The sequence below is a fragment of the Heteronotia binoei genome, chromosome 5 (assembly GCF_032191835.1).
Source record: "Heteronotia binoei isolate CCM8104 ecotype False Entrance Well chromosome 5, APGP_CSIRO_Hbin_v1, whole genome shotgun sequence".
Taxonomy (NCBI): Eukaryota; Metazoa; Chordata; class Lepidosauria; order Squamata; family Gekkonidae; genus Heteronotia; species Heteronotia binoei.
The window spans coordinates 137655129-137676374 of record NC_083227.1 but is presented as its reverse complement, the minus strand read 5'-3'; the positions used below and the strand labels follow the sequence as shown (position 1 = coordinate 137676374).

General features: G+C 44.7%; 1 protein-coding gene across 2 annotated transcripts in view; it reads right to left on the bottom strand.

Annotated features, from left to right (window-relative positions):
* FSTL4 (follistatin like 4) overlaps nt 1-21246 on the bottom strand; it is a 944621-nt gene that overhangs the window by 370458 nt on the left and 552917 nt on the right. The window lies entirely within an intron of this gene.

Sequence of the window (21246 nt, the reverse complement as noted above, 5' to 3'; positions counted from 1 at the left end):
ACCTTTGACGGTGCGCCGCTGGTAGCGGCGGACAGGGTCAGGAGCTTGGGGGTGCTATTGGAGCCATCCTTAAAGATGGAGGCTCAGATAGCAGCCGCTGCCAAGTCCGCGTTTTTTCACCTTAGGCGGGCAAGGCAGTTGGCCCCCTTCCTGGAGCGCGACGACCTAGCAACAGTGATCCATGCTACGGTCACCTCGAGGTTGGACTACTGTAATGCCCTCTACATGGGGCTGCCCCTGTCACGAACTCGGAAATTGCAGCTGGTGCAGAATGCCGCGGCCCGGCTGTTACTGGGTCTCCCAAAGTGGGGACACATTCAGCCGGGTCTTCGGACCCTGCACTGGCTTCCAGTGATATACCGAGTCCGGTACAAGGTGCTGGTTATCACCTTTAAAGCCCTATATGGCTTGGGACCTGTCTACCTGAAGGACCGTCTTTCCCCGCATGTTCCCCAGAGAGTACTGAGGTCGGGAACACAAAATCTCCTTACTGTCCCTGGGCCGAAAGAAGCCCGCTTGAAATCCACCAGAGAAAGGGCTTTCTCTGTTATGGCCCCTACATGGTGGAATCAGTTGCCGGAAGAGGTGAGGGCCCTGCGGGACCTTGTTCAGTTCCGCAGGGCCTGTAAGACGACCCTCTTCCGGCTAGCCTATACCTAGCTTGAGAACTTAATGCAACTTGCCAGATTTCTTTTATATATATTTCGAATATTTATTAATATTTATGGTTTTATCTGTTTTATCTGTTTTAAATGTTTATTCCCTTATATGTTTAAATATTGCTTAATTTTATGCTGGATCTATTGTTGGAAGCCACCCTGAGCCACCCGTGGGAAGGGCGGGATATAAATTCTAAATAAATAAATAAATATTAAAGTTATTTTAATGTCTAAGTATAGCACAGGGGGCAGGCCAGGTGAAATGTAGCACTCTGCTCTAGCAACTTCTTACTCCTTCCTATTATTGCTCTTTTAGCTCAGACAATCTCAGGCATGTGAGTGGGTTAGGACAGTAAATATCTCTTTTTTTTCTTAAGATACCAGGTGGCTGCCTAGTGAACGCAGCAGTTGTCCTGCAACCCAGAAATGTTGGACCCTGCCAGTGATTCAGACCAAGACAGATTTCATGTCAGGCTTCAGAGATAGTTGTGGTTCCTTCTCCTCTTTGCCTGTTCTTTCTAAGAACAGTATCAGCTCATGCAAAATAGTTGGTAAAAAGATGGGATGCTTGTGTAGAACAGTGCTCAGTTCTAATACACACACTCTTCAAGTCAGCAATGATTGCTATGAACATGGAAGAAACACCTTTCATGGGGAAAAAATGATATATGTGCTGTTCTGCTCCAACACTTCCAAAGGCACAAAATTTTAAAATTAGTAAAATAAACCCAGAATGAAGGTAAGGTCTGAACAATTAGTTATTCTACTTTTATAGTCCTGTAGTACTCTAGATTAACATTATAACTGGAAAACCCACCAACTGAAAAAGCATGTTTCTCCTTTTGCAGCAGATAACTATTTATAGCATTGTTCAGACTTCAGCCTAAATATGGGAGGGGGTGTGTGCTTCCAACTTCTCCTTCACAATCACCATGGAAATGACTTATGAACCATACCAGTGGGTAGCACAGCTTGCTACAGCTTTTATCCACATACTACTGAGAGGGTTTAAGATCTTCACTAGACAATGCAAAGTGTAAAAGTACATTTTAAATAGATTTCATTGTAATGTTTATAAAATTCTGTGCTCTAAACTGGGCTGCAACAGCCTTGCATCACAAAAGCCCAGGGCTCCAGCCTTTTATCAAACTATACCCTTCTAATCCCAAAACCACCATCTATTCTTTTCTCTAAAAACCTGATAAAACTATCTCCCTTGTGGTAGAAGTTAGACAGACATCCTGTGAAAAGGTGATGTACCGTAGAATATAAACTTCCACAGCTTCCAGAAATGTTGGCATGGTGTAGAAAGTTAGTGCGGTGTTAGAGTGGTTGGAACATCAGAAACTCACATTTGAATCCTGTTGGGTTTTTTGCAGGTTCCCTCCCTGAAGTCATGAGATAATTAACTGTTTGTTTATGCATGCTGATGTTTTAGCTAGCTTAAGCTTACAGACCAAGACGATTTCTCACTAGCGTTGCTCCGCCCCCCCCCCCCCCCAGGCTTCTGTTTTCCCACCAGTTGCTATGCAGGCACACTTTCACGTGTGGCTCCTTCCTGTTCCATCGCAGCTTTGTGATGCTGTCTTTTAACGTGAGGGGAAATGGAGGGAGCTGCGTGTCCAAATGTGCCCACAGAGCAACTGGTGGGAAATTGATCACTTGCACCAGAGGAAAACAGAAGCCTGGGGGCGGAGCAACGCTAGTAAGAAATCTCTCCAATAGAATAGCCTGCACATATTTACTGCCAGAGCTACGTGAGAATATGTATAATTAGTTTGTATTGGGATGCTTCTATTGGGTAATCAATACATTGGGGTTGGAATGGAGATTAAGGATTGCATTTCAGTTGATGGCCCTTTGTCCTAGAATCTCTAGTCCTTCCTCACACAAGTTTTATAAGTCTCTGAGTGAACATGTAGGTCAGATAGTAGCTAGACAGGATGTTTTCCTGTATAGTTGTTTGTTATTTTTCAACTCCCAGTAACCCTCCCTTTATGGGAGGGACAGTGGCTCAGTGGTAGAGCATCTGCTTGGGAAGCAGAAGGTCCCAGGTTCAATCCCCGGCATCTCCAAAAAAGGGTCCAGAAATAGGTGTGAAAAACCTCAGCTTGAGACTCTGGAGAGCCGCTGCCAGTCTGAGAAGACAATACTGACTTTGATGGACCAAGGGTCTGGTTCAGTATAAGGCAGCATCATACGTTCATATGAGAAAGGAAAGTTTCTGTTATAAAGCTAATACATTTGCTTTGCTGTGTTTTTATCTCTGCTACATTTACGTTTACCTAACAGATCCTCACTCTGCCATGGAAACTGCCATGGAAACTAACAATGAAATCCTATGCAGAGTTATCCTAGTCTAGGCCCACTGAAATGAATGGGTTTAGACTGGACTAACTGCCTTTAGGATTGTACTGTTATTGACCTTGGGCCCATCACTCTCAGCCTAACCTACCTTACAGGGTTGTTGTGAGTATAAAATGGAGGAGAGGAAACTAATGTAAACTGATTTGGGACACCACTAAGAAGAAAAGCCAAATACAAATGTTTAAATAAGCAAACAATTAATAGAATTCTTGGCCTTTTGGCTAAGATCAAGTGTAGTAATAGGATGTTTTATCTATATCTGTGTCTATATGTTGTCAAAGGCTTTCGTGGCCAGAGTTCATTAGTTGTTGTAGATCTTCCGGACTGTATGGCCATGGTCTTGCTATAGTAGTACCTGATGTTTTGCCAGCAGCTGTGATTGGCATCCTCAGAGGTATAACACGGAAACATAGCGTTTTCTCTGTGTCAATGTGAGAGGAAAGAAAGAAATTGTAAGAATTTATATCTTCTCAGGAAAGTGGGGTAGGGCTGAGGAATTTCCCAGGCTGTGACATGTTAATGGAGGAGCTTTCCAGATGAGGTTCTTTGATTATGGAATGGCTGTTGGAACTCTAATCCTTATCTGTAGTGCTGTTGTTAGCTGTAGAGCATTTTGTGTTTTTTTAGGACTGGAAACCATGCCCTATTCATTTTTAAACTCTCTTCCTTCCCGCTGAAATTGTGTTTATGTTTGTGTGTCTTTTATCTAGATCATACTCTTTGTCTGTCCCAGCTAGGGGTCCCAACCCTCCCGCCCTGGAGGGGGACCCCAGGATTTCCACCCTCTTCTCCCGCTCCCCCCAAAAATGGAAGCGGGGGGAGAAGGGGGAAACGGCAACCCTACCCCAAGCCATTCCTCAGGAAACGGTGCGGGAGGGAGCCCCTCTCGCTCCTTCCGAGGAGACCCTACTGCTAGGCACAGGCTGTGCCTCGAGCGCAGCACGGCCTGGGCACCTGCTGGCTGGCTCCTCCCCCCTCCGCGCCCTGCTGCGCTCCAAGGCCCCGCCGGCCACAAAGGGCAACCCCCCCTTTCCTTCCCCCCAGGCCAGCCGGAGGGGCGCTCAGGAGCCCGCTGGCCTCTCGATCAAGAAGGCCCCAAAAGGCAAGGAGGGAAGGGGATGGGAGGGAGGGAGCCTTCGCGGTGGGGGCGGGGGAGGCCAACGTGCAGGAGCTCCGGACCGGAGAAGGGCAGCACACAAACACACACGGCCCAGCAGGAGCGCCCCTGCCCAGCGCGCCGCCAAAGAGGCAGTCCCTCTCTCTCCTCCCGAGGAGTCCCTGCCAGTTTGGTGTAGTGGTTAAGTGTGCGGATCTCTTAAGTGTAAGGATCTCTGTTGTGGGGGAGGAAGGGAAAGGCGATTGTGAGCTGCTTTGAGACTCTTCGGAGTGGAGCACAGCCAGCCACGGGAGAGGGCGACTCCCGCTTCTCCTCAAGACCAGCCGGAGGGGGGCGCTCTGGAGGGCGAACCCAAATGGCAAAGAGGGCAGGGGACGGGAGGGAGGGAGCTGTCGGGGGTGGGGGGAAGGCGAAGGCGCCAGAGCTCGGGAGAAGCGCAGCAGTCCCTGTCCTAGCGCGCTCCCAACCCCTTCCCTGGGCAGCCCCCCCTCTCTCCTCCTGAGGAGACCCTACCGCCAGGCAGAGCCTCTTCCTTGCAGGCAGCACGGCTGGCTGGCTGGATCCTGACGCCCCCTCCCCAAGACTCCACCCCGAAGGTCTCCGACGGCCCACCCTTGAATGTTGCCAAGCCCAGCCAGGCAGGTGATTGGCCCCGCTGCCCTTCGCCCACTCCCTTCCCTTCCCTCCCTCCCCTGAAAACTAAACAATCTTTTCTGCCTCTTGAAAGATTCTTCTACATATTAAGAACGCCTGGATTTTCTTAGTGACCTTCCTTGGGGAGTCCAAAAGAAGGTTTTGTCCGTGGGTGCAAAGTTACCATGATAACACCAAATTCATAAAAAGAAAAACCATATTTAAAATGTAAGGTGATGAATATGGAAAGGGGGGGAAGGGAAGTGAGCAAAATGTTGCTAACTACAAGGCAAATCATAGAGAATTGATCCACGGGTATCTGGGGCTCAGGGGGGGGGGCTGCTTTTTGAGGTAGAGGCACCAAATTTTCAGTATAGCATCTAGTGCCTCTCCCCAAAATAACCCCCAAGTTTCAAAAAGATTGGACCAGGGGGTCCAATTCTATGAGCCCCAAAAGAAGGTGCCCCTATCCTTCATTATTTCCTATGGAAGGGAGGAATTGAAAAAGTGTGCCATACCTTTAAATGCGAGGGCCAAAACTCCCTTTGGAGTTCAATTATGTTTGTCACAGCCTTGATCTTGGCTCCACCCCTAATGTCTCCTGGCTCCAACCCCAAAGTCTCCTGGCTCCACCCCCAAAGTCCCCAGATATTTCTTAAATTGGACTTGGCAATCCTAGTCCCAGCTAGCCTTGCAAAGATCAATTATCTACTAGAGGTGTGCATCTGAAAATCCCCAAAACAAAAAAAAGGTCAGAAAAATTGCTTTTGGGATTGATTCCAGAATTTTAGTCAGCTGGTCTGGGGAAAGGAGCTTGAGAGTGAGCTGCTGGTGGCATGAGTGTTTTTTGCTTTCCTAAGTCACTGGGGAGCATTAACTGAGGTTGCTGTGTGAGAGGACAGTGTTTGAAGGTGAGTGGATGCATGTAGCCTGCTGGAGAATAGTGATCTCTGTTTGGTTCTTTTCTTTTGTTTGGTTTGTTGCTGATTGTTACTGGCTGAGGAAGGTCTGTTTGCCTGGGGTTGATTGCTGGCCCTGCTCTCTGCTGTTACTGTTGAGAAGTAGGGGCTCAAAGCCTTTGAACTTTAAGGCTCCTCCTCATCAGAAGTGCAAGCCAAAGGGCTCTTGGCCTGTGAATCTTAGCCTGGGGATCAGGCCTGGGGACCCTGAAAGAAGTTGACTTTTTTCTTTAAAAAAAAACATTCTTGTACATGTTATTGCTTTTGGCTTCAGTAGATACTATGTCAGCCCTGTAAGTTCCAGGTTACATTAACTCACAAAAGAAATTCTAGGGTGAATGACTCCATTTGGAAGGTGATGAATGCTGAAGAGACATTTTTAGTCACCTGTACGGGATTCACCATGTTTGCTTTCCTCCCTTAGTGTGAGGAAAAGCCCCCTACTTTTCATGCATGTGGACATCGTGATCGCCAGTGTGGTTGCCAGGGTGCCTGGAGAATTAACTCTCACACATCTGCTCTAAGAAGTGTACTTTGCTTAGTTTCTAAGGCTTATATGGCAGCTTTGCATTCTACATCTCTGAAGAGTGGGAGCCAGAAATACAGACATGCTCCAGCTGCTCCTTGTGTGCCCAGTCTTGGCCACTGCAGTGGAAGAAGCCACCATGTTTCCAACCTGGCTCCATGGACCTAGAGCTAACAACAGCAGAATCCAGCTTGCTTTCCTGACCCAAGCTTACCCTGCCAGGCTGAACTCATTCCTTCTTAGTGGGAAAGTCACACGTACACACCCTGAGCCTGCAAGCAACCCATCTGTTTTAAGAATGGATTAATAGCTCCACTGTTGATCCTAATTGCTCAGCAACACCAGAACAATAAACCTTGCCCAGCAGAAGATGAGAAAGAGGAAGGACATCTCCTGTCTTCATCAAGCCTTTTGTCTAACCCGGGTGGTACCTAGGCCAGCATTTGATTACCTATTGTCACCCTCCTAGTTAATCCCATTTAAACTTAAGTATCCAGCCATTCCCATTCTTACTCCAGTCTAAGTACCCTGGGGCCAACCCAGGCAACATTGCAGCTTGGAAATTTCCAGGTTCACTGGACTAAGGTGAAGTTCATTGGCCAAAGCAGGCATCCAATTAGGTGTCAGTAAGGAATGTCCAGCCTTCTTGAACCTCCCATCTCTCCTCCCTTGGACCTCCCAGCACCTGAGGGGTCTAAGAGAGTCTATTTAACCTCTGACCCAACTCCACTCGTGTGTGCTTTCTATTCAGCAACCCCTATTACCCGCTGTCTAGATCCATCCCCAATTCTGGCCACAGTGTTGGGTCCATTTCCCCTGTCCTCTTAAGTCGCCATTGGAAACCTTCCTGGAAGACTACGATGGTAAATATTACCCTGTCTGTTTATCCATATATGTTCCCCTATTGATCTATCTATATTTCCTAGACCTGTGTGAATGTGTGAGTGTTTTGTATTTTTACCTTGTATGAAAGAAATATTATTCTAAATAAATTACAATTGATTTTTACTAAATTAGAGTCCTTTATTGAGCATTGACTCTCTGAACGGTTGAGCCTGGTATACAATTGATAACAAAGATTCCTTTTTAGGGCCAGCTGTCTCTCAATCTAATTCCCCAATCTCATTTTGAGAGCAGTTTCCCTAACAGAAATTGGTGGAGAATGCGGGCATTATCCTGTTTGTAGGAACACACGCGAGTCGACACGCGTGTCTTCATACAGACAGACGTAGGGTTGCACCGTTCAAACAGTCTTGCTAGGGAGGCTATTGTGTGAGTGATTGAGTGAATGAGTTCTGTGTGAACGGCTCTAGCGAGCATCTCTATATAATTGTGGGTTGGGCTACTCCCATTTCTATCATTCAGCGTTGGACTTCTCAGCCGCCCCTAGGAGGCCAGACCCCTCGAAAGAGGACTGAGCCCGATAGAACGCAAGGGGGAAGTCCCGTGAAGCCTGGCCGCCGTCCCGAGGCCTTTCTAAACGCGTCTATCGTGGGAGGGAATGTCAGGATAGGTCAGAGCTGTTAAGATCTGGATAGAGCACCCTTCCCTTCTCCCTTTTCTTTAGAGCTTAGTGCACACACGCACACACACTACATACACATACACTGACACACACACGCTAAGTCCTTACACAAACCTGGGCCAAGGCTAGTCTAAGGCATTTCTTTGGCCGAGCGCAGCCGGCGGCTGGCTCGTTGCCCTAACTGTGGTTGACGCGCAGCCGGCGGCTGGCTCACCACACTTTTCCTTTGGTTGACGCGCAGCTGGCGGCTGGCTCACCACACTTTTACTTTGGTTGATGCGCAGCCGGCGGCTGGCTCAACAAGTTAAAACCCCCTAGCCGAAGCGCAATCGGAGATTGGCAGTAGGCAAAACAAAAAGGGAACTTAAGAAACCAACCCAAGTGTTAAAATAGCACATAGGAGCCAGAAAGCATCTGGAAATATGTTGCTAGTTCTTACACTTGACTGTGCCTTTAAGAGAATTTAGGGGAAGGAGCAAGAAGCTCTCCATTAGGGTTAAAAATTTGTCCCGGGCGTGAGGAGATAGGAACTCTTCCCAGCTGAAAAATTTCCCTTTTACTTAGAGCCAACGGAGGAAAAGTTCAGGCTCTGAGACTTTTAAAACCTTTTGGTGAACTCAGACTTTTGATGGTTTGGAGGCAGAGGCTAGAGAAAAGCCCCTCCTGAGGAGCTCAACAATGTGTGCAAGGCCATAAGCCCATGCCACAAACATTTGTTAGTGTTGCAGAGAACTAAGGAAGGTCCTGCAACTCTCTCCTTTACTTGTGAGACACACAGAGGTGTCCTGCAAGTTCTTTGCTCCCCAATAAGCAGGAAAAGTGCCAGGGAAGGCTCCTGCATCAGTTAATTTTGGTGGCCTGTGGTTAGGCACCTAACAGTGCAGGAAAACCAGCCCTGCAAGTAAAGTTAGAACTTTGAAAGGAACTAAATTGTAAGCTATGGAAATCTTTGCCAAAAAGGAAGAAGTCCCCAAGTTGGAAAAATGGTTAATAAAGAAAGGGGACAACCCCTGGAACAAGGGAATCTTTAACCAAGGCTCTGATCCCCTTCAGTCCTTTAGAGATATATTTGAGGAGAACTGTAGCAACAAAACAATAAGTTCGGGCAAAAGAGACCTTTTTGCGACATGGGGTTTGTTTGAAGCCCTACGGGATAGCTCGGCCTTGAATAAACAATTCAGGGAACAGCTAACCCAGAAAGATCAGCAGATAGCGGAAAAGGAACTCTTACTCCAGTCCCATGCAGCAGAGATAGATACAATTTGGCAAAACCATGAGGCAGAGAAAGCAGAATTGCATAGAAAACATGCCGCAGAGGTAAATAGACTGGCGGCGGAAAACAATTGCTTGGACCTCGACTGGCAACATGCAAGTCGAACCATAGAGGAGATTAAGGCAGAGAAACACACCTTAAACTTAGTGCATCAAGACACCATGTCCGCTCTGAAAAAGGCCCAAGTGCAGTTAAAAGCATTGGACAAAGAGCTGGAACAAACAAAAGCCCGAAATGAAAAACTGCAACATGCCATAGAATATGCCTCAGAAAAGAGCCGAAGGGCGAGAGACGCAGCCAGCCATGAGGCATGTAAAAGGGAGATAGCGGCCCTACGAAAGAAATTAGACCTTAAGAAAACTTTCATAGCCACTGTTTCGGCCCCTGACCTCTATGATTTCACATCAGACGAGGAAAGCGAGGATGAGGAGGTAACCAAAGTTAGTGGAACTGCCCCCGCCCTGGTGTGTCCGGTAATCACTCGACAGACCACCACCAGACATGGGAACGGCAAGGAGACAGTACAGGTGGTAGAAGGAAATAAAAACAGCTCAGCCCCAGTCCGTCCTGTGGTCACTAAAAAGACCACAGCCAGAAAACAGAATGGAGCTGAATCTGTAAAAGTAGTGAAGGAAACCAGATCTTGGGGAGCAGAGGACATTAAAATGGCTGCCAGCTTCCTTGGCCCCTATAACATAGACACCTCAGTGTTGTGGATGGCCAGCGCTAGAATTCACTACAAAGAAGCCTCCTTAACTGAATTAAACCATGTGCTGAGATTATGCGCCTCAGGCCCTGAACTAGACAAAGTAAGAAATGTAATGTATCGCCTGAACCTGTCTAATGCCACCATCTTAGAATGGATGGCTGAGGTACTATTTGCCACCTGGGATGGAGAGGATATAAAAGATCTCTACCATCAGACCTTACAAGGTCATGATGAGCGTCCAGTGAGCTATCTAATAAGGAAGAAATTCCTAGCAGAAGCAGCTAAGGTAGTATCACCCAAAGACAATGGGGAACCAGATTATGAGAATCAAAATTTCATATCCGATGTGATCAGAGGTCTCAATATACCCACCTTGAGGTGCTATGGCATAACAGCCCTGGTAAACACCACCTGGAAAGATCTAGAGGCTAATCTTGACAGAGTTGGCAATTTTATGGAAAGAGAGAGTAGAATGAAAGCTGACTATGCAAAAAGGGAAATAGTTCATGAAGACTACACAGCTAGATTAAGTGCGCATGAGAAGGAGATAGCAAATTTAACCCACTCTCTCCATGAGGTCAAATGGAGACTGGAGAATGCTTTAAAGCATGCCCAAGTCTCTGAACAAAGAGTTGCTGTTTTAGAAACACAGCTCACTCAGGCACAATATAATCAAGAGCAGGGTGGGCATGGAAAAGAGAGCCAGAACTGGAAGTTCCAAAACAATGGCCTTGGTTCCAGCTCTTCTTGCCATCCCCAGCTTGCCCCAAAGGTTCCCCTTCACAAGCAGGCTTATGCTCCTAGGCAGACGCAGTCAGCCTCTGGGCAACCCTGGCCTCAGCGGACTCCTCGAGACAAAGTCAGAATGGCAGCTTGGTCCCAGCTTAGAGCCACTGGAGCAGACATGAGGCAGTTTGATAAGCAGCCCACACATGTGCTACTTGCTGCCCTTTCAGATGCCATGAAGCCACCAGGGCACACGGTTCCCAAAGCCCCAGGGTTTGCAGAAAATGGAGATAGCCTCCCCAAAGCTACTGCTGTGGAAGATTTCCCTAATAAGGAAAGGGTAGGGAAACTTACAAATCCTACTCAGGAAAAAGATTTAGAAATCCAAAAGCTTGCTGAGAAAAACCAGGAACTTCAGCAAAAGTTAGAAGCTAGTAGGAAAGAAAAGGAAACTGCCAGTCTCCTGCAACATGTCCTGGAGTCTTGCAGGGCCACAGAGAGGAGATTGGAAATTCTGGAAGTGCAGGATAAAAGGAAATATGGCGGGGCAAACCCAGCTGTGCAGCCCCAGACTTCTTTCCCCCATGAAAATGAGAGAACAGTCCCTATTTCAGTTCTCCTACCCCAGAATCATGAAGGAAATGTGGTCTCTGAGCCTATGCAGAGTTCCACAATCATGGCACCAGGTATTCCTTTTTGCAAGGACTTGCTCCAGACACTCCTACATGAGCAAGTCTCAGCCCTTCTGGCTAGAAATTTACTGTCTTTATCTCATCCCATTTGGGGAATTTGAAAGCCAGAATTCTGTGGAACTTCAGATAATGGTAATCCCACATGGGCAGGCAAGGTTCCTTTGTCTCTGAACCTCCCCCCACCCAAAGGAAAATCTAACATCTAGACTTGAATGTCCCTTAAAACAGAGAGATCTGGCTTTAGTAGGTTTAAAGGTAACAAGGGCGCCTTTTCCCTTGACTAAATAAGAAAACATACAAGCAATGACTTGGACTACAATTAGACCAGGCCATTTCTCCAGGTAAGGCCTGGAGATCTCCTGGAATCCCAGCAAGGATTCCAGCCTGCAGAGTTAGTTTTTCTCTGCAGGGTAATGGGAGCTTGATGTAATATATCTTCAGTTTAACCCTTTAAAGATGCCAGCATCAAGTACCTGAGAAAGAGAGACTGAACTAGTTTTTGTTAATTCAAAGCTTTCAGAGCAAGATGTAAGAAACTGTTTTAACTTTCAAATTGGCTGAATGAAAATCTGTGAAACTCCCAAGTTCATCTTTCTCTCTCTTGCTTATAAAGTAAAAAAAAAATATTTATTTCCTCAGTTCTATGAATGTTAAATGGTATAGCCTCTGAGCTTGTACAGAGTGCCTGCAGATTAGTCCAAATAGAGCTGGCTAAAGTATTGCAAATGCTCAGCACTCCTGCCATCAGGAAGAAATGCTAATTGTTCTCCCTCTTGCTCAATGGAAATCTGTAGCAGTAAAGATTTGATAAGTAACTAAGGCAAAGGAATGGAGTTTTAAATGCATTGCCCTGAGAAATTAAATTTTTGTTTATCTCAGGTCTCCTTAAGGTACAAGCAACTCAGTGTCTTTGAGAGAGAGAGCCTCATTGTCTTATAAGAGGTGTTGCCTCTCCTTCTCAAAGGTCACAGCAACACAAGACAGCTAACCTCAAATGGGCAAGTCTGTCATTTAAATTTGAAAGTACAGAAAGGAGAACCTCCAGCTGCAAGAGCAGCAACAACTAATGTAGTACTGATTGGCAAATCTCCTGCAGACCCTCTTGAAAATAAAATCAGCCAAATTCAGCTTGAGTTAAAGAAACTGGAAAGAGTTACAATTTTGAGCCCCACCCAGACAGAAAGCTCATCATTCTCCTCCTCCACCTTTCTTTGTAAAAACTTATCAGGGTCAGATAAGAGAGTACTGGCCAAATCCATTGTGTCTGTTTTAGCCTTTTGTTAAGGTTAATCCAAGAGGGAAGGAATTTTGGTCTGTTAAAACCTTCCCCACCTTCTTCATCTAGGGGGGGAGGGTGGAAATATGTGGAAATATTTTGTGCTGTTTTGAATTCTCATCTCCTGATTTTGGGTCTAAAAAGATATAATTTCAAAAGTTTTTCATTACAAAACCAAACTTTTTTTATATTGCAGTCTCTCACAGAGACAGCCTCTTCCCAGCCAGAGAAATACCTGGATGGAAGATGTGCATACTACTGTGTTTTTGTAAGGTCACCAGTCTCCAGGTGGGACCTGGAGGTCTCTCCCAAAATCATAGCCTTTCCCCCAGTACATTGAGGCTAAGCCTCTGGAGGAAATGAGTGTCCAAGGACATGGACTGCATGCCTTGTGATCTCCAAATTTGACCCAAATTTCTAGAAATCTCCAGCCTGGAGCTGGCATCCCAAAGCTCTGCTTACAGCCAATCGTTCTCTGCTAGAGAAAATCCCCTGCCTGTAAACTGCCCTAATACTAAGAGTTCTCCTAGATTAGAAGCTTTCTTTCTGTTATTTTTGCTGTACCTTTTAAGTCTTAAAATATTTTTTTTTTCCTTCTTCTAGTGACTGGTACCAATCTCTCCTATACTTAGATTTCATAGCTTTAATTTTAAGGGAAACACTTTTAGGAAATTGCTCCTCAAAGTCTATTGGGCATTCCCAGTGCTTTGTAGTACAAGGAAAATGCTTTGCAATCTATAGGCCCTTTGCTAAACATTAGAGCTAAGAAAACTTTATCTCACAAATTTTGGTTCCTACAAGAAGTGTAGGACATCTGTACACTTCCTTGGGGTAAAATTACCCTCTCCCTGTGCTTTTTCTCTCTCAAGCCTCAAGAACTAACACTCTTGTTTTGGCAGAATTCCTGAAAGTTCTTGGTCTCCATTAGAAATTTGGATTCCTCAAATGTGCTTCAACTATTGATATCTTCATTTGCTCTCTGAATGTCATTTATAGCTATGTTCCATCTATGACCAATCTTCCCTTTTAGTTATTTGGTGAATCTTGAGTTTTAATTTTAGTTTAATCCAGTCTGCCTGTGGAAAGAAGTACCCACGTGTTCTTAAAAAGCCCCACTTTGTGGGCTCAGTATCTTTGTTTGGTCTTAAGCAATATAATGACCACTGAAGGGTTCTGCCTCCACCTATAGTAAAACCCTTTTTCTATTGTCCATGTTCTCAAGGAAATGAGCAATAACCTGTTAGATTCTTAATGTAGATTCCTCAGGGTCCATTTCTGATCATGATTTTCTTCTTGCTACTAAATGTTCTTTTGTGTTATTTTTACATCTATAACCAGGTGGCTGAGCCTATCAAGGCTCTCCAAATTAAGTCTTGTTGTATTATGCTCAAATTTTGGTCTACATGGTATTTCTGACAGCATGTTGCCTTCCAGCAACACATTCTTTGCACTCTGTGTATGCACAGAGGAAAATCGTTTTCTGGCACAAGCCTTAAACCTGGAGCATTGTGCCATCATCTTAGTTTTGCCTTTTACTCCATAAAAGGTTTCTTCTTCAAGGGATATGCTTTCATGCTTCAAGTCTTTCTTTTGACTTGTCCTTGCAACAACTAAGCATTTTTCTCGCGGTACTACAGATGCCTTGCCCATCTTTTCTCTTTTTATGAATTGTTTAATGTGTTTGTCACGGTGGATTAACCATAATTTGATTTCTAGGATGTTGTAACTATTTTGTTAAGTTTGCTCATCTTTTCTTTCAATATAGATGTGCAGGGAATCTGGACCTGCAAATCAAATCTAATGCATGCTCAATAGTTTTAAGAATTGTTTTATGTATGTGTAACCATTATGTTGCTTTTCAGAATTCTTGTTTTGTTAAGTTTTGTTGAAATCTATACTCACATGTGAGACCCCCTTGCCAAGAAGTTTGGCTGAACTAGCCTAGAGAAAAACTGGATTTAGTGGGACTTGATCACCTCACTTATGTCCAGGTTTTAATTTCTCTGCTCTAGCTCACCTGCCATTTGGGTATGATCCCTCTCATATAAAGCTAGCTAGCATTGTTCTATTGAGGCCTCAGTTTTTGTTTTTGAAGTTTTTATATTGTTTTGACAATTTATTATATTCCAAAGCTATAGCAAAGGTTTTCTTTTGTCTCTTCTTTATGGAACTATTTTCATCATATGGGGGACGCCCCAAACTATGGTCATTTTCCTGGATTGTGCACAATGTTTTATTTTAAGTTTTATGTTGCAACAAAGAATATTTTGGGTTGTGTTTTCTGAATTGTGTATGTTACTTCCCTTCCTTGACAAGGAAAAAGCCTCCTAAAGTCCTGAATGATTAGTGTAATAGGCAAACCTGCCCAATGCAGGCCCCTAACATGACATATGTAAGCTTGTGACGTAAAAGCTCACTGGTCACCATACTCTGGACAGGAGGACACTTCACTAATAGCTTTTTAAGACTCCTTTCTTCATGGTTGAATGTATGCGTTTTTGATCTGCTTTCACTGCTCCCTACAATGGTACAGAATCATCTCCATGTTGTCATGTGTGAATGTTGTTGGTTCCTTTTTGGTTCTTTCCTCAAAGCCCACTGTTGCTCTATGGACCATCAGTGATACAGGCAGAAAAGCACCATTGCCAAGTCCATGCTGGGTTACAGGAAGAATTCCCTTTTAGCAACAATAAAGACAGATTTCGCTGGGTGCTAGGGGGGGTGGGAAGACTCTTTAGTTCACCCTCCACTAGGACTTTCACATACCCAATAGGTACATGGAAGAAGATCCTCTTCAAACCCCAGTATAAGAGCTTATCAAGGGGGGGAGAAGAAGAAAAGAAGACTCAAGATTAAGATATGGATTCACTTGTAACCATGAATTCTAATGTACCTGTGTGTTTTTCTAATCAATTATTGTCATGATTGTGTGTGATTTATAGATCAATTCTTGTTATTTATCTGGTTTAAATGGCAGTAATGATTTTATGAACTCAACTTTTATTTCAATGATTGTAACCCTGTGTTTTAATACTGTATGCCCTACAATGTTGCCAATGCCTGTTACCCCTGCATCGTAGTATTCAAAGGAAGGAACCTTTGGCCTATTGGAATATTTTTCCAAATTGATTTTTGAGTAGTTTAAATAGTGGCTCCAACCCTTTTAGATAGACGGTACACCCCGATAGACACCTGAAGCTACGTGGACTCGCCGCCTGTCAACTACAGATATGGACATTGTGTTATTGCAAGACCTCGCCACCAGATGGTGACATAGGTCTTGAGGGGGGGAACTGTGAGGAAAAGCCCCCTACTTTTCATGCATGTGGACATCGTGATCGCCAGTGTGGTTGCCAGGGTGCCTGGAGAATTAACTCTCACACATCTGCTCTAAGAAGTGTACTTTGCTTAGTTTCTAAGGCTTATATGGCAGCTTTGCATTCTACATCTCTGAAGAGTGGGAGCCAGAAATACAGACATGCTCCAGCTGCTCCTTGTGTGCCCAGTCTTGGCCACTGCAGTGGAAGAAGCCACCATGTTTCCAACCTGGCTCCATGGACCTAGAGCTAACAACAGCAGAATCCAGCTTGCTTTCCTGACCCAAGCTTACCCTGCCAGGCTGAACTCATTCCTTCTTAGTGGGAAAGTCACACGTACACACCCTGAGCCTGCAAGCAACCCATCTGTTTTAAGAATGGATTAATAGCTCCACTGTTGATCCTAATTGCTCAGCAACACCAGAACAATAAACCTTGCCCAGCAGAAGATGAGAAAGAGGAAGGACATCTCCTGTCTTCATCAAGCCTTTTGTCTAACCCGGGTGGTACCTAGGCCAGCATTTGATTACCTATTGTCACCCTCCTAGTTAATCCCATTTAAACTTAAGTATCCAGCCATTCCCATTCTTACTCCAGTCTAAGTACCCTGGGGCCAACCCAGGCAACATTGCAGCTTGGAAATTTCCAGGTTCACTGGACTAAGGTGAAGTTCATTGGCCAAAGCAGGCATCCAATTAGGTGTCAGTAAGGAATGTCCAGCCTTCTTGAACCTCCCATCTCTCCTCCCTTGGACCTCCCAGCACCTGAGGGGTCTAAGAGAGTCTATTTAACCTCTGACCCAACTCCACTCGTGTGTGCTTTCTATTCAGCAACCCCTATTACCCGCTGTCTAGATCCATCCCCAATTCTGGCCACAGTGTTGGGTCCATTTCCCCTGTCCTCTTAAGTCGCCATTGGAAACCTTCCTGGAAGACTACGATGGTAAATATTACCCTGTCTGTTTATCCATATATGTTCCCCTATTGATCTATCTATATTTCCTAGACCTGTGTGAATGTGTGAGTGTTTTGTATTTTTACCTTGTATGAAAGAAATATTATTCTAAATAAATTACAATTGATTTTTACTAAATTAGAGTCCTTTATTGAGCATTGACTCTCTGAACGGTTGAGCCTGGTATACAATTGATAACAAAGATTCCTTTTTAGGGCCAGCTGTCTCTCAATCTAATTCCCCAATCTCATTTTGAGAGCAGTTTCCCTAACATTAGGACAAGATGGACTTCACTTGTCAAAAGTGTAAGCTGACAGGGTTTTTAGAAGAGAAGGTTTGGAGATTTCATTAATGGAAGCCAAGAAGCCCTGGGATGGGTAACAAAAATGAGAAGCACACATACCAGATAGGGGATATACTTCTGGGTAGCAGTGTGTGTGAATAAGATATTAGGCTATGGGTGGACTGTAAGGTAAATATAAGCTATCAATGTGATGCAAAGGCAAAAATGGTCTTTGGGGGGGGGGTGATATCAGATAGCTTGTTTGGGACGGCTTCAAGCTGCCCCAAATAAAGCCGGCCGGAAATAGAGCGCCCTGTAGCTTCCGGATAGCGCTCGGGGAAAGGGGTGGGCTGTGGGCACCCGGGGAGTGTCAAGAGAGCTTGCACATCCCGTCCATGGCTCCCCGGGCACTCTTCAGGTGCTTCCTGGCCTTCCAGACCACCGGGAGGTGCCTCAGAGGTGCCCCAGCCAAAAGGCATCACTTTTGAAGTGGTGCCTTTTTGAGCCAGGTGGATCAGCCTAGAGGACGGGGTGAGTACGGGACAGGGGCAGGTGGCAGATGTTTTTTTGGGTCGATCTCAGAGGCATCTCTGAGTCGACCCAAAGTGCCGGTCTGTTAGCAGCTGGAGGGTATCAACAAAGGCATAACTTTCAAATCAAGATGTCACAGTCCCACTGTATACCACATTGGTCAGGCTGCACCTGGAGTACTTTCTGCAGTTTTGGAGGCCTCAGTTCAAAAAGGATGTGGACAAAATGGAGCAGATGCAGAAAAGACTGACAAGGATGATTAGGGGTCTGGAGACCAAGCTCTATGAGGAAAGGCTGAGAGACTTGGAGAAGTTCAGTCTGGAGAAGGGGAGGCATGATTGCTCTTTTTAGATATTTGAAAGGCTGTCACTTAGAGGAGGGCAGGGAACTTTGCTTTTACACGGTAAGAAAAGATGAAGAGTTGGTCTTTGTACCCCATTTTTCTCTACTCTGGGGAATCTCAAAGGGGTTGCAATTGCTTTCCTTTCTTCTCCTCACAACAGGCACCTTGTGAGGTTTGTGGGGCTGAGAGATTTCTGAGAGCTCTGACTGACCCAAGGCTATCCAGCTGGCTTCATGTAGAGAAGGTCCAGCCCCTTCCCAGCCAAGCCGGCATCTCCCTCTCGCAGCAGGCGCTGGCCGACCTCCAGGAAATTAAGCGAAGATGGCCAGGTGTGGTCCTGATATGGTCAGCTATATTGCCACGCAGGATTTGGAGGTTTGCCCTTTCACCTGGTGGGATAGAGTGCGCTAGGCGCAAGGCCAACAGGGCCCCGCAGAAAGCCATGGAGAATGGCTTAGGGCTTTTTCTCCCTCATCCGGCCATATGGGTCCAGGATGCGGACCTGTATCGGCCGGATGGGGTCCATCTTTCGGAATTGGGCAACCGGGCCTTTCTAGTGAAGATTCGGCAGGGTTTGCGGTCGGCTCTGGGCCGTCCGTTGGGGTGCTAATGCCTAAGCAGAGGCTTGGCATTGGCGGTGGCTGAAGAAGAAGAAGAAGAAGAAGATATTGGATTTATATCCCGCCCTCCACTCCGAAGAGTCTCAGAGCGGCTCACAATCTCCTTTACCTTCCTCCCCCACAACAAACACCCTGTGAGGTGGGTGGGGCTGGAGAGGGCTCTCACAGCAGCTGCCCTTTCAAGGACAACCTCTGCCAGAGCTATGGCTGACCCAAGGCCATGCCAGCAGGTGCAAGTGGAGGAGTGGGGAATCAAACCCGGTTCTCCCAGATAAGAGTCCGCACATTTAACCACTACACCAAACTGGCTGGAGGATGTATTGGCCACAGTGTTTTCAGGGGAGCACCTATGGCCTAGGACCAGGGGTGCGGGTGGTCTGTATGAACCGCAGATGGGCTACACGGCTCAGTGCGGGGAATGCAGATCACGGAAAAGCCTCACCTGGGCGGATCTTTCCATGGGGGATTGATGCTAGCCCAGGTGGAGAATGGCTTGGGGCCTGGCCGCTCAGCAACAACCCGAATACGGCGGGCTTGTGCTGGGGGCAGGGTGGCTCGCCCTCTTGGACAAGGCGGGGTCAGTGGGTGACCCCAGGGCTTGTCCTTCTAGGCCTCATCCCTGCCAGTTATAGGTTTTTACAAGTTCTTTCAATAAAGCGGCCCGGTTTTATACCCAACACACTGTGTCTGCTTCTTCATTCCGACTGAGGGGGCAAGTGGGGAATCAAAACCAGTTCTCCAGATCACAGTCCACCACTCTTAACTGCTACACTACACCAGCCTTTCATAACATCATGAATGGGTACAATTCTTTATTAATACAAAGTCCTGCCAACTCCCCATATTCTTGTATTTTGGCTAACAACAAAGGTGTGACTTGTATGGGTTTTTCATTTATAAACATTATATCATCTGCAAATGCTCTGTATTTGTAAGTAAATCCTTTTACTTTTAATCCTTCTATTTCTTTATCTTCTTGAATTTGCATCAGTAATATTTCAAGAGTCATTATAAACAACAGTGGGGAAAGTTGACAACCTTGTCTTGTACCTTTACTAATTATCATGTCTTCTGTAAGATCAGCATTTATACTTAGCCTTGCACGTTGTTCAGTATATATTGCTTTTATCATTCTTATAAAACTTTCTCCCAGCTCCATTTTCTCCATTACTGCAAACATAAAATCCCAATTTAAATTGTCAAATGCTTTCTCTGCGTCCACAAAGAATAATGCTACTTCCTTTTCTGGATGTCTTTCATAATATTCTACAATATTTACAACAGTTCTGATGTCTCTTATTTGCCTTTTGGGAAGAAACCCCGCTTGATCTTCCTTTATAATATTTATCAAATATTGTTTAAACCTTTCTGCCAAGATTCTTGTATATAGTCATTATTTAATAATGAAATTGGTCTATAATTTTTTACGTTCGTAACATCTCTATCTTCTTTTGGAATCAACGAAGTAACAGCTTCCTTCCACGTATTTGGTATTTTCCCTTTTGTTCTTATCATATTCATCAATTTCTGAAATTTCGGGATTAACTCCTCTTTGAGGGTTTTAAAAAAATTAGCTGTATATCCATCTGGCCCAGGTGTTTTCCCATTTTCCATTGCATTAATTGCTTCAATTTCTATTTTTTCAATTGGATCGTTCAAAACTTTTTTATCTTTTGTAAGTACTCATCCATTTTTTCTTTCCTTATATTAACACCTTTAAATAACTTGGCATAATACTTAAAGAATTCTCTTTTTATTCCTTCTTGATCTACCACCTCTCTTCCATCCACCACAATTTTATTCATAATTTTACTTTCTCTCTTTTTCTTCAGTTGTCAGGCCAAATATCTTCTGGGTTTGTTTGCTCCCTTGAAAGATTTCTGCTGCAATCTTTTCAGATTCCACTCCAGTTCTTTATTTAACAAATGTCTCATTTGCGTTTGTAATATTGTAATCTCCCTTATAATTTTCTTTTTCCCTGGCATTTTTCTCAGTCCCCCTTCTTTTTTCTTTATTTCATTTTGAATGTCCAACATCTGTTTTTCTTTTGCCCTTTTATCTTTGTTATTCAATGTAATCAATATTCCTCTCATTATTGCTTTATAAGCATCCCAAACCATCTGAAATTCTATATCCTCTTTATCGTTTATTTGGAAGAAAGCTTTAGTTTCATTTTCTAGAGATGTCACTATTTCTTTATTCTGTAGTAAATCTTCATTCAATCTCCATCTTCTCAACTTCTTAGACAATTTTGTAATCCACATTATTGGGTTATGGTCAGCCCCAATTTTAGGTAAAATCTCTATTTTCTTTGTTATAAGGCCTAAGTCTTTAATGCCCCACAACATGTCAATTCTGGAAAAAGTTTTATGTCTTGCTGAAAAAAAAGGTATAGTCCTGCACTTCAGGATTAAATTTCCTCCATATATCCTCCAAATTTTCTTGTTTGACCAATTCAAAAAAATACTTTGGCAATTTTCCTTCCTTATTATTTTTTTTTTTACCCCCAGACCTATTCAGTGTGTTCTTAATTGTTCCATTGAAGTCCCCCATAATCAAAACTTGGTCATAAGTCAGTTCATCAAATTGTTGTATAATGTCTTTTAAAAAAGCATCCTTTGCACCATTTGGTGCATACAGTCCCAATAACAATGGGGTTTTTTTGCATTTAATATTATTTCTACTGCTACAAATCGTCCATCTTTATCTTTAAACACTAATTTCGGCTCCAATTCT